Source organism: Notechis scutatus, chromosome 2 (genome assembly GCF_049901735.1).
Source record: "Notechis scutatus isolate UNSWTSFEM ecotype Mainland chromosome 2, rNotScu1.2, whole genome shotgun sequence".
Classification (NCBI taxonomy): Eukaryota; Metazoa; Chordata; class Lepidosauria; order Squamata; family Elapidae; genus Notechis; species Notechis scutatus.
The window spans coordinates 56,134,805-56,157,550 of NC_142010.1; the positions used below are offsets into that span (position 1 = coordinate 56,134,805).

The 22,746-nt window shown below is 38.5% G+C and overlaps 1 protein-coding gene across 2 annotated transcripts in view; it reads left to right on the forward strand.

The window, feature by feature from the left end:
* The window catches only part of FGD3 (FYVE, RhoGEF and PH domain containing 3), a 108,936-nt gene that overhangs the window by 38,230 nt on the left and 47,960 nt on the right, over positions 1 to 22,746 (forward strand). Inside the window, exon 1 of one of the 2 annotated variants that reach the window (XM_026677297.2) lies at positions 12,239 to 12,428. The exons of the other annotated variant lie outside the window; for it this stretch is intronic. The gene's annotated coding sequence lies outside the window, so the exon portion shown is untranslated. Of the gene's footprint in view, positions 1 to 12,238; positions 12,429 to 22,746 lie in introns of those variants that run through there. 2 annotated transcript variants of the gene reach the window in all.

The window sequence follows — 22,746 nt, forward strand, 5'->3', positions numbered from 1 at the left end:
GAGCGGAGGCCGCAGCGGCGTCCTCGGCGGAGCGGCTGCAGCGAGGCGCTCGGCGTCCTTGGCGGGAGCGGCTGTCGGGTCGCGCGGCGGCGGCAGCGACGGTAACAGCGGCCGGATCGGTGGGGGGTGGAAGTGTAGTCTCGCCGGCCTTCACGGCCTTGAGGCGAAATCTGGACCTCTGCTAGAGGCTGTAGGCTTTGCGCTCTTGTAGCGCCCACGGGTGGGGGTTTTTCGCCAGCCTTCACGGGCCTTGAGGCGACGTCTGTTCCTCGACTGGGGAGGCTTTTCAGACTTCTGCGCTTTTGGTAGCGCCAACGGGGTTTCGCCAGCCTTCACGGGCCTTGAGGCGACGTCTGTTCCTCGACTGGGGAGGCTTTTCAGACTTCTGCGCTTTTGGTAGCGCTAACAGGGGTGCCTTTCGCACGGGAGGCTAGAGTGCCTGTCAGGCAGTAACTTTCTCCTCAGCTCAGGGAGACTTCTTTTCCTCAGCTCAGGAGACTTCTTTTCCTCAGCTCAGAGAGACTTTTCCTCAGCTCAGAGAGACTTTTTCTCAGCTCAGAGAGACTTTTTCTCCTCAGCTCAGGGAGACTTTTTTCTTCAGTGACTTAGCTTCTTGCCTGGGTGTCTCTTCTGACATCCCATCCTCGTCGCCAGTGTTGTATTTGTCTAGACGGACACACCAGGCAGACACAGGAGCTGAAGAATAACGTTTCTTTATTTGAAGCAGTAACAGATTAACATGGCTGCCCAGCTGGGCTGGCAGCCGGCTGGCTGGGCCGAGCCCCAACTCCCCAGCTGATGCCGTTTGACAGCTCCTTATATAGTCTGCTGTCAAACGGCACCAACCAATGGGAACAGTAAGATGGTCCCGCTCAAAATGCGGACCAGGTTGAAGACTTAGCTAGTCAGGGACACAACATTTACCAAATACTGCGAAGCTTGCTTTCTCCAGTACTGTTATTTCCTATTGTAAAAATCAGCATAAAGATATCCCCTTGTCAGTGCAAATTCAGGTGGTCCCAGTTTTCTAGAAGTTGGGAAGCTGCTTTAAGCATTTTCCTCCTATTCTTCTGTGGTAAATCTAGGTGCATTTTAAAATATGACTTTGGTACAATTTCAGAGTGAAAGAACTGAAATCTTAAACCAGTGGCAGTCTGAGCCTGGTAGTAATAGTAAATTTTCTTCCTCTTTCACAGCTTCCATTCAGCCTTCCTTCAAGGCTTGTCCCTATTTAGAAGCAGCATTTGTCATCAGAGAGCCCCCTCCCCTTTCCACATTTATTTCCATGGTAACCCTTTTAAGGCATTCTGCAGACTGAAAACTACTTTTGCTTTTTCATCATGCAGACTGCCATTGTGAAGAGTTCACTGTATATCTACAGCTTCTGAATTAATATAAAAGAATATGTAGCAGTATGCATAGACAGCTTGTTTTTAAGACGAGTTACTTATAAAGGAACTACAGGGCAGCCTACATGCAACCTACTGTCAGCACGTTGTTTACTAAAGGAACCACAATCTAAATTGATTAATTAATTGATTAACTTTGGGATAGGTTTGATCAGAATGGACGTTCTATCCAGTCAGCTGGACAATTTCCTGAATTCACTTCAAGGAAAATCTGGCCAGATGGCTGGTTGGGTTTAAGCTGATAAATTGCTGGTAAGTGCTCATGCTGTGATGTATTGCAAATTTCTCTCTTTTATTGTACGTTTGTTAATGTCTATCCAAGAATCATTTGGAAACTGGTGTGTTAATGTCAGATTCTTTCATGTTGAGACATTTTATTTTAATGTTAACAAAGGTACAATTTGCTGTATTTGCTCTTTCAGATCTTGTGTGCACAAAATAACATTTGAGTGCTATATGTCTCTTGATGCTTTTCTTTAGTGGCATGATTCAATTTATTATTCTGTTTTTTAAAAATGTCATATACATATTGATATTTTTCTTCAAAATTATAATTGGTTTAAGCTTATATTTTCAGAAGATGCAAAAATGGTAGACCATGACATTTATTTTTATAAATTGTGTATTACTAATACAGACATACAGACACATTACTGCTTGTTGACATTCATTTATTACATTTTTTTTTTCAAAATCTAAGTGGATGTGTTAACAACTTTGAAAAAAAATCATGTATATTTGAATGTAAAAACTGATATTGATTCTGTAACTGGGGTTTTATATCCTTTTCATTTTTTGTTTGTTTATAAAACTGGAAGAATGTGTGGTTAACTTGAACTATGGCAATATAAATCTAGTGATTTCTTAAAATTCAGAAGCAAATCATAATTGGTGAATCACCATGACAACATATTTTCTATTTCACCATTTTTTTTTACAATTCTATGAAACCCTTGTTGTTCTTGCATTCATTTTATTATGAAAAATAATAGAAGTAAACCATTTCATTGTGGTCTCAAAATCATTGACTCTTAAAGTACTATACGTTGTTAACTATACAATCTACCTTCTCAATTCTCTTTTGATAAGTGAATAGCACATTTGTTGGCAAATGCGAAAATAGTATGTGTATGTGTGATTTATACAAAGGGCAGTTCTCAATTTTTGTGTTTGTAAGAATCAAGGTGTTTTCATTAGATATGTAAATAAACATAATGTACAATAACTTTATGAACCAGGGTTCCTGCCAACTTAAGTGGTGTTGATGAAATGCTATGGTGGTTGGATTTCCTGTTTTCTGCACCCCAGTGCCCTGAGGGTAACTCACAGCCCTATGGAATTGATGAAAATCATAGTAATTTAAAAAATAAAATGCTTGGAGCATTCTCTCCTATGCCTCACCATCTTCTGTTTAGCATGGATCTAGGGAATGGAATGAGACAATATTTTAAAATGTGCCTGTATGTTCATTTTTGCTTTCAGTAACATGCACTTGTTCCTCTAGAAATCTTATGTGGCACATATTCAAGTATGCTTTAAAAAGACAAGGCTTGTGAAAATAACAAAAATGCTAGGGATAAAGATGTTGCAAGAGCTACACAAATGACAAGATATTAAAAAGCATCATGCCTACTGGTATCATACCAGAATTGATATAGTGGCTTGGAAGACTGTTAGGATTGTCAGAAATATTTTCAGAGGTGAAGTGCGTTTTGTCACTGAATGTTGTATGCATTTGTATTAGTATCATAATATAAATTAGGATCCAGAAATTGTATCAGCTTGAAAAGAATAAAAGAAAAGAATTCTAAGATCTATAGTTCCAGGGCCCGAGATTTGGGGAAGGCTTCAGTAACAACTGAAATTTTAATTTTTCTTTGAGTTCTTAAATAGGAACTCATGTTATTTTTGTTATTAGAAAGCAGAGGTAACCAACTATAAGTCTATACATATCATGCAAGTCTTAAGAGATTTATAATACAGCCTTCCATAAGTGCTTATATTTCCTTTCTAGGTCATAGTTAATAGGTAGAATTGTAGTACACCTCCATCAGGGAGATCCAGGTTAACCAGAGACTTCACAGTTTAGGTAGGACTCCATTGAAGGTATTTCACAGGATTGGGGTGGATTATAATTTGGTGAGATCTCCATGCCTTAATTTATCAAAATAAATGGATAAATAAATCCCTGAATATTCTTTTTCACAAGATTGCCCCACTCTTGAGTCCCGAAAACATGGATAAACTGGGGGAAAAGTTCACAAGGTTAGCATTACTAGGTAAGATAAAAGTAAACTAAAGCGTAATCAGGATCAGAAAGAGCTTTTAGCCTATCTTCTACAGATTTCCCCTGAGTTTATACTCCTGCTTCTCGGTTCCCTTGAGCAATTGGGGAAACTAAAATATAGATCAAGATCACTGAAAAAGACAGGATACACATGCTCCCTGTACGGGAATTGCTGAATGGTTACATTGGTCTTCCCATTCCCAGCAATCCTGTATATTTCTGTACATTGTATTAACAAACACATTATGTCATTGCCCTCTAAGCAGCTTCACCCTCTTTAAAAAAAAAACCAAAGCAATTGAGAGAAGCTATTCTTGTGGTCCAGCTTAAAATGAGAAAATAGCGCAATACCGTTATAAAGGTTGCGAATTACAGGTAACATTTGGAGCTGGTCAGAGTCCTAATTTAGACACTGCCTTCCATGCAAAAATTCTACCTTGACAAATTCTCAGAAACTTGGATCCTGTCCAGGTCTGATTATGCAGACAGCAGCCATCAACAATTTTATGTGACCTGCACAGCATGTCAGCAAGGAGTGTCATCTATGTCAAGGCTGGGCCACAATAAGTTTTCCAAGAAGACCAATAGTCTTGGCAGTGGCCTTGCCTGACTCGCTGGGTATCTCAGCAGTGGTGTTTCTAACCAGTGTCTGCAGTTGCCTATTCCGTCTCACACACCATTGTGTTGAATAATGCTAAGCTACAGGGCTCACCAGCCCCAGCCCTTGTGGAAGGATGCTGATTTAGAGACACCAAATCAGCAGGGAGGTAGGCCATAGCAAAGGAAGACAGGTTGGAAGGCTGAAGCTGCATGAGAAGAGCTGGATCTGGCTTCCCTGCCCTGAAGGTTTCCCTGTCAGGTAAGGAATGGGACAACAGCAAGTGAGCAAGCAAAATTCCCTGCTTGATGAAGAGCAGAGGTGGGCAACTATGGCCCTTTTATGACTTGTGGACTTCAACTCCCAAAATTCCTGAGCTAGCATGGCTTGCTCAGGAATTCTGGGAGTTGAAGTCCATAATTCATAAAAGGGCCATAGTTGCCACCCCTGATGAAGAGGGAAAGAAGGATTCTACTAGCAAAGAGAGACCAGAGAAAAGAAATGAGACAACCACTAAAATGTTTTTTCTCCTCGACAAGGAGAAAGAACAAAAAGAAGAGTAGGGTCTGAGTAGTTTTTAATGGGATGACCTTTCTATGTTATATTATCCTAAATATGATCTTGAAAAAAGATATCAGTTCAGTAATCTAATCTTGGAGTTCTAGTTCTTAAAAGAGCTGCTGTCTGAGTGGCTGTAGTAAAGTGACCCTGTTTTTCAAGGAGCTGTGTTTCAGATTTTTTTTCATTTAGCAAGTTTAAATTTAATAGTATACTCTTCATTTTTGAATGCCTAGCTATTTTTGCAAAAAAAAAAAAACAACCTTCCAGGCCAACAAATTAGTTTTCATATAGCACTTGCAACAATCTGGGGGTTGATCTATGTTAAATTGTTGGCTGAATTTCTTCTGCTATTCTGAGAATAATTTTTCACATTGGTATAATTCCAATAATTGTGGCCCTGTACTTTGGGACTGGAGAAGCCAATTTGTTCTGTTGATTTTATTAAATTAAACCACTGATTGCTTTGCAGATTGCCTGGACATTTTTGAAGACAGCTATGTCTATATTTGGATACTTCATCTTGCATGATTTTATAGAGTACTTCTTTTCAGTACATTAATGTTTATCCAGAGTTGTTTAAATGACAGTGTCTATTAACTGGTTGCTCAGATAAGTTAAAAAAAATCACTATTTTTTTAAAAAAGTAAAAAAAGTTATGTTGGTTAAATTAGGACATGGATGGCTAACCAGCAATATAAATGCCATTGTTGGGTAGGATAAGTGTTTTTTATGGACTGGAAAACCATTTATGGCCTGACCATGTCTTCTTTATTTCTTTTATGTAATCATTGCTCAGTAAATGAGGGGAAAAGGGCAATTTGAAGGCTGAAGAACTAAATATACGGTGGTGTATGTTCAAGGTATTCTTTAGAGTTTATTGTAATATATACTTGCTAATAGGTTGGACCATGCTAGTGTGGGAGAAGCTGACCTACGTATTATTAAGTAAGCCAGGAATTTAAAGATACCCACAGGTTTTAGCACTAGGAATTATTATTTGTCATTTTAACCATTCAGTCATGTCCAGCTGTTGGCAACTTTATAGGCAAGTGCTCTCCCATGCTACCCTGTCAAGCACAGCTTCTTTCAGTTCTTGGATGTTCATCTTTGTATCAATTTTGATATTATCATGCTAGCATGTTCTTTGCTTGTTCCATTAACCATTCTAGCATCATTGACTTCTCCAATGAATATACACGCATGACATGGCCGAAGTAAATCAGATGTAGTTATGTGATTTTTGGCTTCTAGTAGTGTGTTTGGTTTGATAAGATTTAGCACCTCTCTCTTGGTTACTTTGGGCATCCATGGTATACGCAATAATTTACACCAGAGCCACACTTCAGAGGTGTCAGTTCCTCAATCAACTGTTCTTAGTGTCCACCTCCCATACTCATACATTATTATAGGGAAGACTATTGCTTGCTTTAACTAGCCTGCTTCTTGTATTTATAGCAATATCTTTGCTTTTCCAGATCTTATTCATGTTAACCATTGCAGTGCGGCCTAAGTTTATCCTACATTTAATTTTAGGATTAGAACTACCACCATGAACAATTTTTGATCCAAGGAAGATAAATTCTCAAACTAATTCAATTTCTTCCTTGTTGATTATAAACATCTCATGTTGATATGCAGCTTGTCATTATCTTTGTTTTCCTGATGTTGTCCTTAATGTCCAGAACATTTTTCCAGGTCTTTCTAATTTCCACTTGATTACTTCAGCATACAGATTGAACAAAAATGATGATAAAATACAGCCCCAGCTCCCTTACTAATCCTGTGTTACCATGGAGTGTTCTCACTGTTGCCTCCTGATCAGTGTACAGTGATCTGTTAAATCTAATCAGGTTTATGATCTTGGGATACCAAGATCATGCAAAGCCGACCATAGTTTATTGTTTTCTACCACGTCAAAAGCTTTTCTGTAATTGATAAAACTCATATGTAGATCCTTTTGATATTCATGTGCCTTTTCCATCATCCTTCTATTATTGGCAATGTGATCTCAAGTGCCATGCCTCTTTCTAAAGCCAGCTTATACATCAGGTAACTCTTGACCTATGACATTATACTATTATTTATTCATGCATTCATGAAGGCTGCTCAACTCCAGAATGATTCTGGGAAGCTTACACAATTTAAAGGGAATAGAAAAACAGTCCAAAAGGAGAAAGACATATACGCCTAGGTAAAAGAATCAACCAATATCTAAAATTCTTATAAAATGTGTAATAGGCTTCATAAGGGGCCCAAACCCAAGCTGTTTTTAAAGACTTGCAGACAAAGCTATGTTTTTAAAGATTTGCAGAAGGCTTGCAGGATGGAACCCATGTGCATTTTTTTCTGGGAGGGATGCTGTTGTAGAAGAGATGTGCCACAATAGAGAAAACCCATTTCATCAGGTTTATAAAACTGAAATGACATTTACTATGTTTATTATAAGGGATAGCAAACCAAACACCTGCCAGGTATTTGGACTGTGGTTACATTTTCTTATATTCCAGTAGTATAAAGCTATAGGTAAACAGGTACAGTTTTGTGCCAACTAGCATGCATTTTAGATAGAAAGGAGTGGAAACGTGGAACCATATTAATTCTGAACCAGATTTAGAACTAATTCTGAGAAGGGTCAAGAAAGAGCCAATGAGGAAAATTGTGGGATTTGTTTTATAAATGAGTTGTAGACAGGGGTGGGATTCTAACGGTTCTATCTGGTTCTATAGAACCCCTTGTTAACTTTCTACGCAGTTCAGAGAACCCTGATTTTTTTTTCCCCACCCTTATTCTTGGCAGACAGCCTAGATTTACTGTCTCCTGAACTTGGCTTTCTTAAAGGGGAAGGGTTGTTTTAAGACTTAAGGGGAAGAGTTGTTTAACACTGCTGTTGGGAGGAAATACTTCCCTGGACAATCAGCACTTTGAAGAAATCATTGAATAATGAAGCAAAACTTTTAGTGACAGGGAACCAAGATGAGTGACATTCAGCAAGGCTTCTTGGCTAGCTAGAAGGATTGACATTCAAACGTGAGTTTACATACCCTTTTTGAGTTTTGGTCTAAAGCTGGTTTTTGGTGAAGCTTAATTCTTGTGCTTGGTGAAGTTTAATCCTGTGTTTATTGATGGGATAATTTTCCCTATTCAGCTTCAACAAGCAACAGTTACTGTTGTGATTTAATTATTTGTATTGTGTTTGAATTTTTTCTTGCCTCATGGTTTCTTTTTCTCTTTGGAGAAGGGGTCTTCCTTCACTTCTTTAATACTATCTGGCACTGTCCTTTTGGGGTATACTTCCAAGAGGCAGGATGCAAACTTGGCACTGATTTTTTTTACTGCCTTTCTGGGGGGCATGTGACCTTTCCTTAAATCTGGGTGATTTCCTTAGGATATCTTGTGAGGTGAGTGAGACCAGCTGGTGTTTTTAAGTGGTGCAAATGGATCTAAGGATTATTTTTCCCAGGTCTGCTTTTTCTGGAGAGCTTAAATGACCTCTCTGCTAAAGGGTTTCACTTTTATGAGCAAGAGTTGGCTGTTTCATAGTTATCACTGCATTTTAAATATTTTCATTCCTCAAGGTGCTCTAGCACCCTGCCTGATTTGTAACTCCAGCTTGCAGGTATTTTGAATCTAATGATTGGTATTTAGGGCAGCTTTTTACAAGCAAAGAAGCTTTTTGTATTTTTGTACAGGTAATCCTTGACTTACAACAGTTCATTTAGTGGCCATTCAAAGTTACAATGGCACTGAAAAAAGTGACATGACAATTTTTCACACTTATGACCGTTGCAGCATAACTGCAACTGTTGTTCTTGGTTCTGATCTGGTTCAATAGCTTGTGATCCATGTTGAGGAACAAAGAGTGAAAGGGTGCAAGTATTCATCCAGAATTGAAGGTTGGGCTCCTGGGGAGAAGGAGCATCTTTGGGACTGAAACTCATGTACTATAGATACAATAAGAAGCATCAGTTGGGTCTAGGAAGGGTCACCAATCTGAAACAGTAAAGGCTGCATGATTCTGCAGTCCTCAGTAGGGTGGTTTCTTCCTTCCTTCCTTCCTTCCTTCCTTCCTTCCTTCCTTCCTTCCTTCCTTCCTTCCTTCCTTCCTTCCTTCCTTCCTTCCTTCCTTCCTTCCTTCTATTGCCTTTCTTCTGGGCTGTTCTTATTCTATGATACTGTAGAACTGGGGTTGCTCTGTGCATCCTCTTGTTTCTAAGCTGCCTCATTTGTTTCTGTTGATTGCATGTATTATTATTTTTTTGAAGACCCTGCACAAAGATTAAAAAGCACAGTCCCTGCCTGCAGGTTTATTCTCTGAGAGGCAGAGTACAATAGAACAGGGCAAAACTGGGAGAATCCCACCCATGGGTATGTGTGTATGTGTGTGTTTCAGGTGGGCTTCCTAGCTTTAGAAAAAGACAGGGAAGGAGGAAGGGACAGAAAGAGAGAGAGGGAGAGAGGGAGGGGGAGAGAGAAAGAGAGAGAGAAAGAGAGGGAAAGAGAGGAGAGAGAGAAAGAAAGTGAGAGAGAAAGAGAGAAGGAAGATACAAGAAAGGAAAGAAAGAGAAAAGGGAAAGAAAGAAAAAGGGAGAGAGAAAGGAAGTGAAAGGAAAAAAGAGGGATGGAAGGAAGGGGCAGAAAGAAAGGGAAAGAAAGAAAGAAAAGAAAAAGAAAGAAAGAAAGAGGGAGAGGGAGAAGGTAAATGAGATATATGGATGGATAGATAAATACATGGAAGGAGGGAGGGAGGGAGTGAGTAAAAAAGGAGAGGAAGGAAGGACATAAACCCTGACTTCAGAAGACTTTGAAGCAGCACAGCAATCTAGGGCTGGCCTGCAAGGGATCTTGGAGGTCATCTAGTCCAACCCCCTGCTCCAGCAGGAGATCCTTTCAGAATCAAAGAATAGCAGGGTTAGAAGGGTGTGTGTATATGTGTGTGTGTGTGGCTGTTAAAACACCAAAAACAGGCCAAGTAGCTCTATGGAGGTCAGTTGTAAATTAGAACACTTGCTAAGCAACTGGCCATTAAGCGATGACATGGTCATTAAGCGAGGACCACTTACATTTGGTTTGCCAGTCACATGGCCACCTGCCCGGGCCTCGCCCTGCCCTTTCCAGGGCTCCCCAGGCCTTGGAAACTGGCAAAAAACACTTGCTAAGCAACTGGCCATTAAGTGAAGACCTGGTCATTAAGCAAGGACTACTTACATTTGGTTTGCCAGTCACATGGGCACCTGGCATCCTCTTGTTTCTAAGCTGCCTCATTTGTTTCTGTTGATTGCATGTATTTTTTTTTTGAAGACCCTGCACAAAGATTAAAAAGCACAGTCCCTGCCTGCAGGTTTATACCCAGTCACATGACCACCAAGCCACACCCACAAATTAGGCCACACCCACAGAACTGGTTGTTAAGAAATTTGAATCCCACGCCTGGTTGTAGAGATAATGATTGTAAACTGTAAAGCTCACATTTGAAGTGGATTTACTTTTGAAATTATTGCTGAACAGTTCAATTGTTTAAACTTTTGTGAAAAAAAAATTACAGCTTGGAAATTTTACAGCCAAACAACAATTTTCTGCTTCACACTCTCCCCACACCCTAAGAGGCTCTTCCTCTCTTCCCTTCCCTTCCCAAAATAATGTCTAGAGTCCCTTTGCTTGCCTTTATCTAGTTTCTCCAGCACCATTCCTTTTCCTTTTTGTGTTTCCAGAATATGCATATCAGTCTTTGACAGGCACTTTTTAAAAAGGCTTTGCAAAAAGAGACAACTATTTTGCTTCTGGCATATTAATTTCTGTAACATCATTAAGTACCAGGTAGTTGCAAAAGTTAAAATTTTATGAGGAATGCACAAGAAAAAAAAAGTTAACATTTTATGAGGAATTTAATAATGAATAGCACTTGGTGGCTTCTGAGATGCTTTTAAAATTGAACTTCACTGCATTATATAGCATTGAAACAGAGCGTCTTCCAATCTGCCCTTATTAATTCAGTGCTTATTTGAAGCAAATAATAATCTTGGTAGTTATGTTATGCTGAGAGAATGTATGGGCGTTTGCTCACTGTTTTATGGCATCAAGTTAACTACTTAGTACTTTTTATTCATTTTATTGTAAGTTTTCTGAAAGGCAGCATACACGTTTCGTAATGGACATTATATACAGCATGAATTTGGCATAGACCTGGGCTGTCTCTCCAATCACGTCCATATCATCACTTCTGAGCCCTGCTGACTCTGGGCCCTGCTGGCTAGGGAGTGTTGCCTGGTGGAGCCCATCAAAAGAGTCTTTTCTATTGTGACAAAGGCAATTTGGAACATCATCCCCTCCAAGATCCGATTGGCCCTTACCCGGCTGGCTTTTTGAAAGCCCTTGAAGTAGTTATGTTGCCAATGGGCATGGGGAACCAGGAATGTGGTAAAGCCTGTACAATGCTGTACAGGTAGTACTCAACCTATGACTGGGGGAGGATGTGCAGATGGAGATTTTACGCAGCAACTTGTGACCTTTTTCTGCTGCCTTTCCCCATTGACTTTAACATCGGTAAAGTGTTTTTTAAAGTGTTTTTTAAAGTAATGGACAGAAATTTCTGTTATAGACACAACAACCCCTTTTCTTTTTGGCAGGAAAGAAGATTTGCTTTGAACTTGTAGCCATCTTTTATTTATAGTACTTGCATATGTGGTTGTTGGTGTAACTATCCACCTGCCTACTTATCTACCTACCTTACCTACAGTACCTACCTACCTCTTGTTTACATCTTCTAATTTGTGATGTTCATTAGTTGTTTACAGAGAGCCAGTGTTATGTCAAGGATGTCCCTTTGCTACTAAGTTTTAGCTTGCTGAATAATTTGGGCACTTTAACAGACTTGTTGTAGCTTTTGAAGCAGATCATCTAATTTTTAGTCTTGCATGGAATCCTGAAAAATAGCAGGCTGCTTTAGTGAACAGAGGTGCTTTGCTCATGTGACATCTGAAGTACTTTTGAATCACTTTCAAAGCATGCATTGTCCTAAGAATTAGAGTAGGCTTATTAAATGCAATACTTGACTAATTACTTGGGACATTATTTATAGTCCAAAACATGACCCCCAAAAAAATCTCCAAACAAATTTTATACTTGCTGAAAACCATTAAGGAATTTCTTTTACAATGAAAGAATGAATTTAAAGCTGGCTTCTGGGTGGATTGACTTGCCTTCTTTCTTGTTCCCTAATCTTGTTCCCCATGTTAGTGATTGTGGCAAGGAATCTTGCATGTAAGGATTAAGGCAACGGTCTTATACAGCTTCGCTTCACTTGTCCTTAAATACTTGCCATAACCGATTTCATCAAAGCAGTGTTGCTTTAACTTGGGGCTGTAAAGATAAGAGCAGCCTCATAGTCAAAGCAATACTGCCACAATAGATTGTGCTGCTGGTTGGTTGATCTGCAAAGGACAGGAAAGCGAAGTCTCAAGGAAAGAGTATAGAAATTATGCTTGGCTTCAACACGGTGAGGAGGAATTGTGGGAAGTAAACTGCAACACATCTCAGAGACACCACGCTCCAACACAGATTCATTTGATAGAAACAAGTATGTATCGCTGTAGCTAATCCTTTGTGTAAAAAGGGTTATTTGAACTGAAAGGAAATAAATACGTTAACTGTTGTGAGATTCCTAAGGCTAATACTTATTTGAAACATGTTATTTGATTGTAACATGTCCTTTGATTCTAACAGAATAATGTGAATCCTAGCTTAATTAGTGTGCCAGTGGCTAAAATCTGCAATTGTTTTCTGCTGTTTATTGCCTGAACATGGCCATTTGTACGAAGCTAGTCTTTCTGTTGTAATGAATATTTATTGAATTTTGTAGCAAGGTCTCATGCTGTTCGGTCTTGTGCTCCTCCTCCTACATTTCACGGCTTGGTGTCTCCCCTTTAACAACCTCCTTCAGCACAGAATCATCTGGATACAGGCAGGTGTCTGTGAAGAAGGCGTCACGTCTGTCGGATTGTGTAAACTCTATGAATAGCATATTTAATACTGTTACGATTTTTAACTGATTTTTAATGCCACATTAGGTTTTTTTTTTAATATTATAACAAAAATACTATGAACCAATTGCTTTACAAGGGCTGCTGATTTATAATTACGTGAGTATCTGTTACTATGGTGACTTTAGGAGCCTCTTAATTTATTTCAAGATATTTGTTTTGAAGTTTGGGTATCTTCTCTGTGGATATATATACCAGTGGTGGGATTCAAAATGTTTTACTACCAGTTCTGTGGGCATGGCTTGGTGGGCGTGGCAGGGGAAAGATACTGTAAAATCCCCATTCTCTCCCCACCCTACTAACCTGCTTTCCAGCTCCATTCTCCTGTGCAGGGCAACAAAAGAAGACCCAGCCGATCAACTGGGACTTGGGAGGCAGAGAATAGGTGGGGGCAGGGCCAGTCAGAGGTGGGTGGTATTCCGAACTACTCAGAATTTCCACTACCGGTTCTCCAGACCAAGAATAGGACAGATAGTTTTGCATCTGAAATACATGGTATTCTAGCTGGCTGATACTGTACTATACTTTATTCATCAAGTTACTTCAGCTGCAAATTTCTTGGTATTCTTTCTAAATTGATTGTGAATGGAAGATGTGTATCTTTGTTTATATAGTATTTTTTTTCCTAGTAAAAGCTGCATTACAGGTAGATCTTCCTGAATGACTACTATGTTTAGCAACCACTATGACAGTACTGAAATAGTGACCTTACAACCAGTCCTCCCACTTACGACTTTCAAAGCATCCTTACAATCATGTGATCAAGAATTGGGTGCTTCACAACCAGCAGGAGTTTAAAACCATCACAACATCTCACAGTCACATGAATGCCATTTGCACTCTTCATAGCCAGCTTCTGAAAACCAGACTCAATGGAGAAGTTGGCAGTAAAATTGCAAGGCAGTCGTGTGATGTTAACTACTATGTTGTTTAGTGATAGAATTGCCGATCCCAATTGTCATTAAGTGAGAACTACCTGTATTTAAAGAAGCATAATTGACATAAATCATTTTTCTCAAGCGGATATATGTTGTGATCATCTTTTCCTTTTGTTACTGAAAGCTACAAAAGTACAACTGTTTGCAAACTTACCATGGCATACTAGCCACTGCTAAATAATCAAAATCTAAAATAATTTATTTATGCATTGTTTAAATTTAGAAGACTGCTGAACACATAGCAACTCTGGGAGGCACACAAATGAAAAATAAAACTCAAATATATTAAGAACTAAAATACATAAATAAAAATTGCTATAAGGGAGAACAAACAAACCACAAGTGTACTAAAATCTCATGCCATAGCAGTTACACCCACGTCTAGCCCACAGTCTGGGGAAAAGGCAAGCGTTCAGGGCTGTTCAAACTTCTGGGATGATTTAGTATTTTTAATTTCAATTGATTTCCAAATATTATGATGAATATGCCGTGTTTTACTGTATTGACATGAGGTTATTTGAGATTTTGATGAATTTTACTTTGGTCTCACAATTGCACTATTCTGGAGGTTTAAATGTATCACCATAAACAGCCTGCATTCAGCAGTGAATTCTGATTGGACTCCTTCAGCAGGCAAAAACGCAATCACATTGTATTGTTCAAGGTGTGCTGATGAAGATTCACTGGAGGCTTCCAGTTCATTAATACTAGCAACATTAAGAATAACAACCTTTTCCTACAATACACTTTCTGCCAACTGAACTCAAATAACAAGTGTTAGAAAACACACCAGAACTTCTGGAGAACATAATTCTTGCCCTTATAATGTTGAAGGCATTACTTTTCTTTCAACCTTCTTAACCCAGAACAATTAATGATGGTGCTTACAAGATTGGCAAATGAGAGCCAGTGCTATTAATACACTCATATAAGGAAATTATTACGGAGAATCTACAAAGGTGGATATTTATGAATTGTGCATCTAAATGGATAAAATGGGAGCAAGGAAAATACTGTTTAGATCCTGAAGGTTGTTATAAAAATGCATACTGATAGACATCTTTCTTAGTTGTCATAAGATGTGGAGAAATCGTGTGCCCTTAGCATGATTCTGCTTGAAGAGCAAGTTTGTCTCTTCAGATTTTTAATCTTTTGAACACCTGTCTAATCAGTTTCATGTAGAAAAAAACATATCTACATACTTTTCCAAGTACAGAATTCCACTATGATATTAAGTATGTAGCCAAGAACATAAACAGCACCCAAAAATACTTTGAAATCAGCTCCATGGTTAATTGAACATTTAGAAAACTCTTGTGTATCTCTTTAGATGTCTCAATTTTTTTTACTTTGAGTAAGAACTATTGGCAATGACACCTTCAGTGTATCTTTTTTACGGATTTCTCATCCTTCATGGACACTTTTCACATTCAGGTGACCTACTTTCTATTTGAGCATCCAGTCCACTTTTCTGAAATTAGTATACAGCTCTTTTCTATTACTAATACTATGATTTACATTATTAATATTAATATCCTGCATATTATAAACAGAATGATAACATGGTTGCTTTCTCCCAAGATTCAGGATTCAGGATTTCAGACCTCCTTGTTCCTTCACCCATTTCTAACCAATGGTGCCATCAAAAGAGGGCAAGAATTTGTTGGAACTGACAGGAGTTAGAATTCCATCAGCTGTCAGAGTAGCTGAAATCTCTCATTATCACTGTCACAATGCTTCTTTGAGAGTTTGGTCAACTGACCTTGCTCCATCTGTATAATCTTTACACAGAGAGATTATTATAATATATAAAAACTGGAATTGGGAGGGAATGGACATGCATGGGCAACACTTTTTGATGGAACTGGCCACAGAGTTAAGCAGAAGTGTGCGCACATGCAAACAGCTGGGGATAATCTCAAAAGCAGCCACAAAGGCTTTCTAAAGAACAAGGATGCTTGTGGAGAGTTACTTAACTAATGGTGACAAGCCTAATGAAGCCTGAAGTATTTGAATACTTCAGGTAGTATGCAGTATCTACTCTCTCCCTCACACACCTACATTCTGAGGAGCTATGTGTCATGTGGTAAGTGAGAGACGTAACTCTGGGCTAAATATGACCAACTCTTTGGCCCACTCTGCATTCTACAGATTCAGCAGTACTTTAATAAGAAGTCAAAAATAATGCAGAGCCTTGTGGATTTAATAAGAATCTACTAATTTATGGAGATAATCTACCCAAATTAGGTAGATAGTCCTTGACTTAAAAGTGTTCAGAGTTATGATGGATCTGCATTCTACAGATTCAGCAGTACTTTAATAAGAAGTCAAAAATAATGCAGAGCCTTGTGGATTTAATAAGAATCTACTAATTTATGGAGATAATCTACCCAAATTAGGTAGATAGTCCTTGACTTAAAAGTGTTCAGAGTTATGATGGATCTGCATTCTACAGATTCAGCAGTACTTTAATAAGAAGTCAAAAATAATGCAGAGCCTTGTGGATTTAATAAGAATCTACTAATTTATGGAGATAATCTACCCAAATTAGGTAGATAGTCCTTGACTTAAAAGTGTTCAGAGTTATGATGGACCCTCAAAATGATACAACCAAGACTCAAAGTTCAAAGGCTGTCCCTTCCCCCTCATGATTGCATTTTGCATACTTGACAACTGACATGCATTTATGGCTGTTTGCGGTATCCTGTGGTCATGTGACTACAATTTACCTTTTTTTGCTGGAAACTGAAACTACACAAACCACCCATGGTGGACAAGAGTACAGTATTTGCTTAACAACCACCACAAAAATGTTGTAAAATCAGATTAATCACATATTGACCCACTTAAATGACCACAGATCTATGGCCATAATTTCAGGCTGAATTACAGTTGTAAGTCAATACTAAACTACATAACAAAGGAAAATTTGTAAACATTGTCCCATCCTTAAAGGCCATTTTCTTCATGTCCCATTAAGAAAAATGCATTTAAAGTGTAAATGGTTGTATATTTGGACTGATGACTTGATTAAACATGGTAAATATGGAAGGTCCCAATAACTCATCTTGTATAATCTTCTGTCCCAAGCCTAGAACTGCCTTTTTACTGATATTTTCCATTGACTTTGGTTTCTATTGTTTAAATTTTAATGATGGTATGCTTATTTGGGGATGTGTTGGCTCAGTGGCTAAGATGTGGAGCTTGTAAAATATATTTAGAAACACAAAGTCCTGAAAAATCTTGATTTGCTGCATTCTCTTCTAATTACTCAAGGCTGTCTTATGAAATGTATCCCTAGCTATGTAGATATTTTAGAATAACTACAACTTCTGATTAACAAGAGACTCTTGGCACTGTTCTGAAGCAACTGAATCTGCATTTTGATAACTTAAAGATGCTTTAACTAAGGAACTTAATATCTCCCTTATTATAATCTGAATGTACCAACTTTTTGTGATGAGTGATGCTTCATGCCTTTCCTGCGGGGCATGGTGCCATCTTGCTACAGGCTTTGGAAGAAAGATCACAGAAGCCTGTTGAATATTGTATGTCAGCCATTCACTTTCTTTGGAGTAGAATTCTGCCTAGCAAGACTCTTTGCTCATAAAACTTTGACATGCTGTCCAATCCAATAAATGACCAGAAATAATTGTTCCCTGTGGCTGCTTAATCATGCAGCTGCCCAATTTCTGTCCACAATTATTAGGATGATTGGATTATTTTACCTGAACACAAAGTATGCCAGTTGTTAGAATTAACTCATAAGAAGTTTAAAGGAATATTGTGAATCAGAGATTTTGCCTGCTAAGTTTTATATGCAAACTCAATCTTTCTATGATGGTCAGCTACAATGCTGTCTCCCACTCATTGGGCCAACTTGTTGGCCCTCTGAGGGACTCTGGATGATGAAGCACTAGAAGAAAATCCTAGAGCCACATTGAAAAAAGACAAAGAATGAAGCTGACTAAGCACAAATAAAAAGTTCATTTTAGGGATTATATTGTGGTGATAAGAGTGGCAAAACATAATTATTTTTCTACTCTTTATCACATCCATAGATAATCATCCAGGAGCCCTGTTTAATATGATTTAGATCTTGTTGGAGATGGACAAGCCACAGAATCATTTGCAAGGCTGCTGTAATGAATATTCTGGCTATCGGGTGGATAAAGTGGCTTGGATCGTCTCAGAATTGGGCTCCAATAGGCACGTTCCATCAAAGTGACTGAGGCAATATCTTGTGAGGTTAGCTAGGATGAGAATTAACCTGCTACTCCTAAGGAAATGGCCTTCGTGACTCTAAGCTTAATCACCCATCTATTAAATCAGTGGTTTTTCTGGCTAGGAACATGTAACAATGGTAACCTCCTTAAGGAAGTGGTGGTTCTCCTTGCTTTGAAAGTGGCAGTGCTCTATATTTCAAGAAGCTGAACCCAACTGTCTAGATAATTTTTGACTGGTATTTAAACTTCCCTTTTTTAGGAGTGTTGTCGAGAAAGTTTTGAGCTGCTCTTCACAGGGACCCAGGGGAAACTTTATTTAGATCTTTTTCAGTTGGGTTTCAGAATGGGTCACAATACTGAGACATGTTTGTAGTTAACATGTTTGTTAATAATCTCTAGTGAGATTTTGACTGGGATGAGGCAAATGTCCTAGTTTTTAGTTGCTCAAAAGCTTCTGATACCATTGATCTTTACATCAAGTGGCTCCACTATTCTCTGCTTTGCATTTATTTTTGTTTTCAGTTTTTCATTATTACCTCACTGCTTTTTTTTCCTTTTTTCTTTGCTCTATGCTGGTCATTGACTTAAATAAAGGAATTTGATTTGATTTCATCCATGTATCCTGCTGAACTGTCTATGAAGGTTAGAAGCTAGAAGTACTTTTTGTGGGGGTTCGCCTCTTTTCTCTGTGTATTGCTCTAGGAATATTGGAATGGAAAGAAGGAGAGATCCAGCCAGAAGCATTTGCCATCGGGGATAACTGAAGGCTCCTGTCTTTCCATCTAGACGAGACTGCTAGATGATGTCCAGGATCCAGGATCATCAGTATACTGATGACTTGCCAAGTGTTGGAGACAAGGTCTTGACCCAGTGTCTGGATAGTAAAGACTGAATAAGGAGAGATAGAGTCAGAATCAACCATATGAAGACCACATTTCTTGTTCTAACCCAGGCTTCGTCAAACTTAATAAAACAATTGTAAAATCTATTGTAATATGATGTTGAGAATTACTTGCATTCCCAGCCAAAACTAATTATACATAGTTCCTCCAGATAAGAGCATGCTTCTCAGTGCTGTAGAATGCTTGCCAACAAACAGACGTCCAATTAAGGCTTAACATAAACCGATCAGAGTACAGAGCTTCAAGATGGATACGAAAATTACTGAACTGCTTTGCTTCCTGCAAAGCTCTTCGTCATTGAGGACTGACTTTTATCCCTTATGGGAGGGGCAATCACCTCCCAGCCTTACTCCCGAGTCATCCCTTCTGCTTCAGCTGCTCTCGCCTTCTAGCATCTCTGTGTGCATGTGCACTGGGAACAGGCTCCTTGGGGTCCTCTGTTTCGCTGCTACCAGACTCTGAAAACTCTGAAGGCAGCACCCCACTCTCAGATGGTCTTGGTCCCATCCCTGCATTGGATGCAGGACCCTTGTCCAAGTCCTCACCAGACTCCCTGACTGGTTCCCTTTTGTCCTCATTGTCCAATACCTCTGCTGGCCTCACTGGCTGCCGGCGAACCACAACATTTCTGTTTCTATTTTGGTTACACAATCTTGGAGAATTTTCTCTCTTAAGTCTTGGGATAGCACTTCCCCATTCAGTACTGCATGATCTGAAGGTGTTCTTAAATTATTCAAAGAGCAAGTAATAACTGTAGCTATAACATCCTTTGCATAGGTCCATCTTGTGCACCAGAAATTCCCATTCCTGGATTGGGAAGCTTTCTTGATATCAGTTATGACTTGAGAACCAAACATGTGAACACAATGCTGTTTATATGCAGTTGCCATTGAAGACATTTGGAAGTTGGAGCTGGTTCACAATACAGTGCCGTGAAAAGTAATGGGCATGCCATCTTATGCCCATGTAACATGTCTGTGATGTGAGCTGCACTACTTGCCAGTTAGCTTCCTGGTGCAATTCAAGGTGCTGATTACCACCTATAAAACCATTCATGGCATAAGGCTTGCTACCTGATGGATCTTAGAATTGTTTGCATAATCAGAAAAATTTCCAGGATCTTAGAATGTTGCAACTCAACTGGAATTCATTAAGGGGGTTGTCCTTTTAAATCGTTGCACATTGTGAGTTTAGAGGCAAAAATTCTTAATAGCAAAATTAATTTGAAAGTAGAACCTGTTACACCACATTTCAAACAAGGGTTAGCCAACTCTCAAGAATACCTTACCTTGGTTGCCTGGCAGAGCTGAGATTTAGTGGCTTTAAAGGTTTGTTCTAAATCTGTGGTTCTGTTAGTAATCCAAACCAATACTGTAGTGTATTTCTGATTTAAATTGCCATAGTTTGGTAACTAACTGTTACATAGTTTATGGTTGAAGTATATTGCTGTTTTAACTGACATTTGAATTGCTATTTTATGTTGTGTGCCTATTTGTTGATGTCCACTCTGTTTTTATTATTAAGACTGCAAACCTATGGCAGAGATTTTCCTTATTTCTGTACTAAAACTTGTATGTTTTAAATACTATACCTTTGTAAATAAGTAACAAATAGCAATGTGTATGCAGAGAAATAGGTATAAGAGGAGGTTGATTTTTTAAAAATATAATGTTGCTTGCTTTTAGTTTTCACTTAAGATGTAGGTGGTGACTCTTGAAAAGGAAGTGGTTTAATATAAATAACTGGAACTTCAGTGAATTCTGCCTTACACTTTTTAAAGCAACATTGAAGCTGCTCATGAATAAACAAATTCAGTTTAATGTAACAAAACCTCTTATATAGAAGGCATATTCAACATAGTGCTTTCCCAACATGCTGAGTTAGGAAGGAAGGTTAATTTCATATTGTACAATATATAGTATACTGTTTGTTCTTACATTCCCACATTGATAGCACGTACATTTAGAATTGTTTTGGACACCATAAGTTTCCCATATTTTAGAGATCATACTGGGAAAATAAGTACTCTTTGCACAGGCTTTCACTTCTGCAGCTTCTAATGAATAAATACTGCAACAAAATAGCAAGAATAAACATGGCATGGCTATTAATGAATTATATAGTAATTTAAGTATTCCACTTTTCTGAGTGTGTTAGTACACACTATATCAGTCTTAGATGCTAGCATGTGGCAATAGTATGCTGCTTTGCTAATTATCCTATAGAATAACAATATTGACGAGGTATAATAGTGTTGAAATAAAATTGAAATAAATTGGCATTTGGTTGTGCTTATAGGATGTTGATGAAAATATGTCAAAACAGGACAGTACTGTTCTGACCATCGGAATGTATTGTTCTGTAAGGCATAGGTATAGCTAAGGCCGGTACTACTACTTCTCTGTGTTATTAAAAAGTGACATAAGAAAGCCTGAAGGTGACCTATGATTGGTGATAGAAATCAGGATTTATATATCTTTCTAATGGCTATGAAAAGTGTACAGTTGTGATTTGGGATGTAAGAGACATAAATAATAGTGTACATTAACTAACATAAATAAATAAAATGAAGAAAAATAGCTATGTTGTCCAGAGGTGGGATACGACAGGGTTAACTGCCAGTTCGGGATTTACGAGCTTCCCTGCACACTGTGAGCCGCGCGCGCCTGTAAATTGTCATCATTATGCTGTGTGCAGAGACGCAGCCTTTGAAACAGCCCTGTTTTCCTGCTTTTTTAACTGCAGCTGTGACTCGTTCAGCAGCTGAAGTTGAAAAATCAGGAAATAAAGATTAGGTAAGAGCCCAGGTGGGCGGGTAGGCAAAAACATCAGCAGACATAGAACCAGTTCTATGTCTGCTGCTCTTCAGAGCTACCGGTTCTACAGCGGTGGACAGAACCGGTAGAAACCCACCCCTGATGTTGTCTGTAAAGCTAAGAGAGAGGGAAAGTACAAAATATCTGAATTAAGGTGGATTGATCTTATATACTTAAGTTTACACAAAAACTGATCTTGAAAATCAATAAAATATAACCTTGCCCTGACTTGACCTCCATATTAAGTGCCTAACTCAGTACTTAAAGTATCATTAACTAACAGCTGTGTGAAAAAGCACTGTTGAGATTACCTTCTAAAATACCAATAAGGATGGTATTTCTGAAATTACGGTAAATTCTTTCTCCAGGATAGAACTTACTTAAACTGAAAAGCAATGTGCCCTTATTTCCTTCTCAGATCTCATGTGTGGTACCTACTGTCAACATCATCATTCATGATGAAAACATCATATAAGTTAGTTTTGGCTGAAGTAGGCAATCTTTGAACAATCAGCTCTTTGAATTGTATTCAGAAACCTATTCACTGCCTACAAACTAGGTTAAATGGTAGTGGAGATTCTTATCTGCCATAGAATGGCTCTGCATTGTACAAAAAAATGTAACTTCCATGCAATCTTTGAAAGAATCCTATATAGAGAAAGAAGAAGATGGAAATGAAGGTATAGGTGTAAGTATGAATGGAAGGGCTGAATTATACATGAGAAAGTATGAATTAGTGTCACATGAATTGACGTCATCTGTTGTTTGGTGATAGCAATTCATAAGTTGGTGAAAGTTACATATTACCTTTCAGTGAATGGTGAAATATTGAGCTTCCTAATAGAGTGAAAAAAAATTACGTTAAAGGGTGACTCAGAAGTATGTGGCCTTACAGTGATCGGAAACATGAAGAAAGATGCTAGGGATGGAATGATGAAGTGGCAAAGTTTGTGACTAAGGGAAAAAAGTAGGA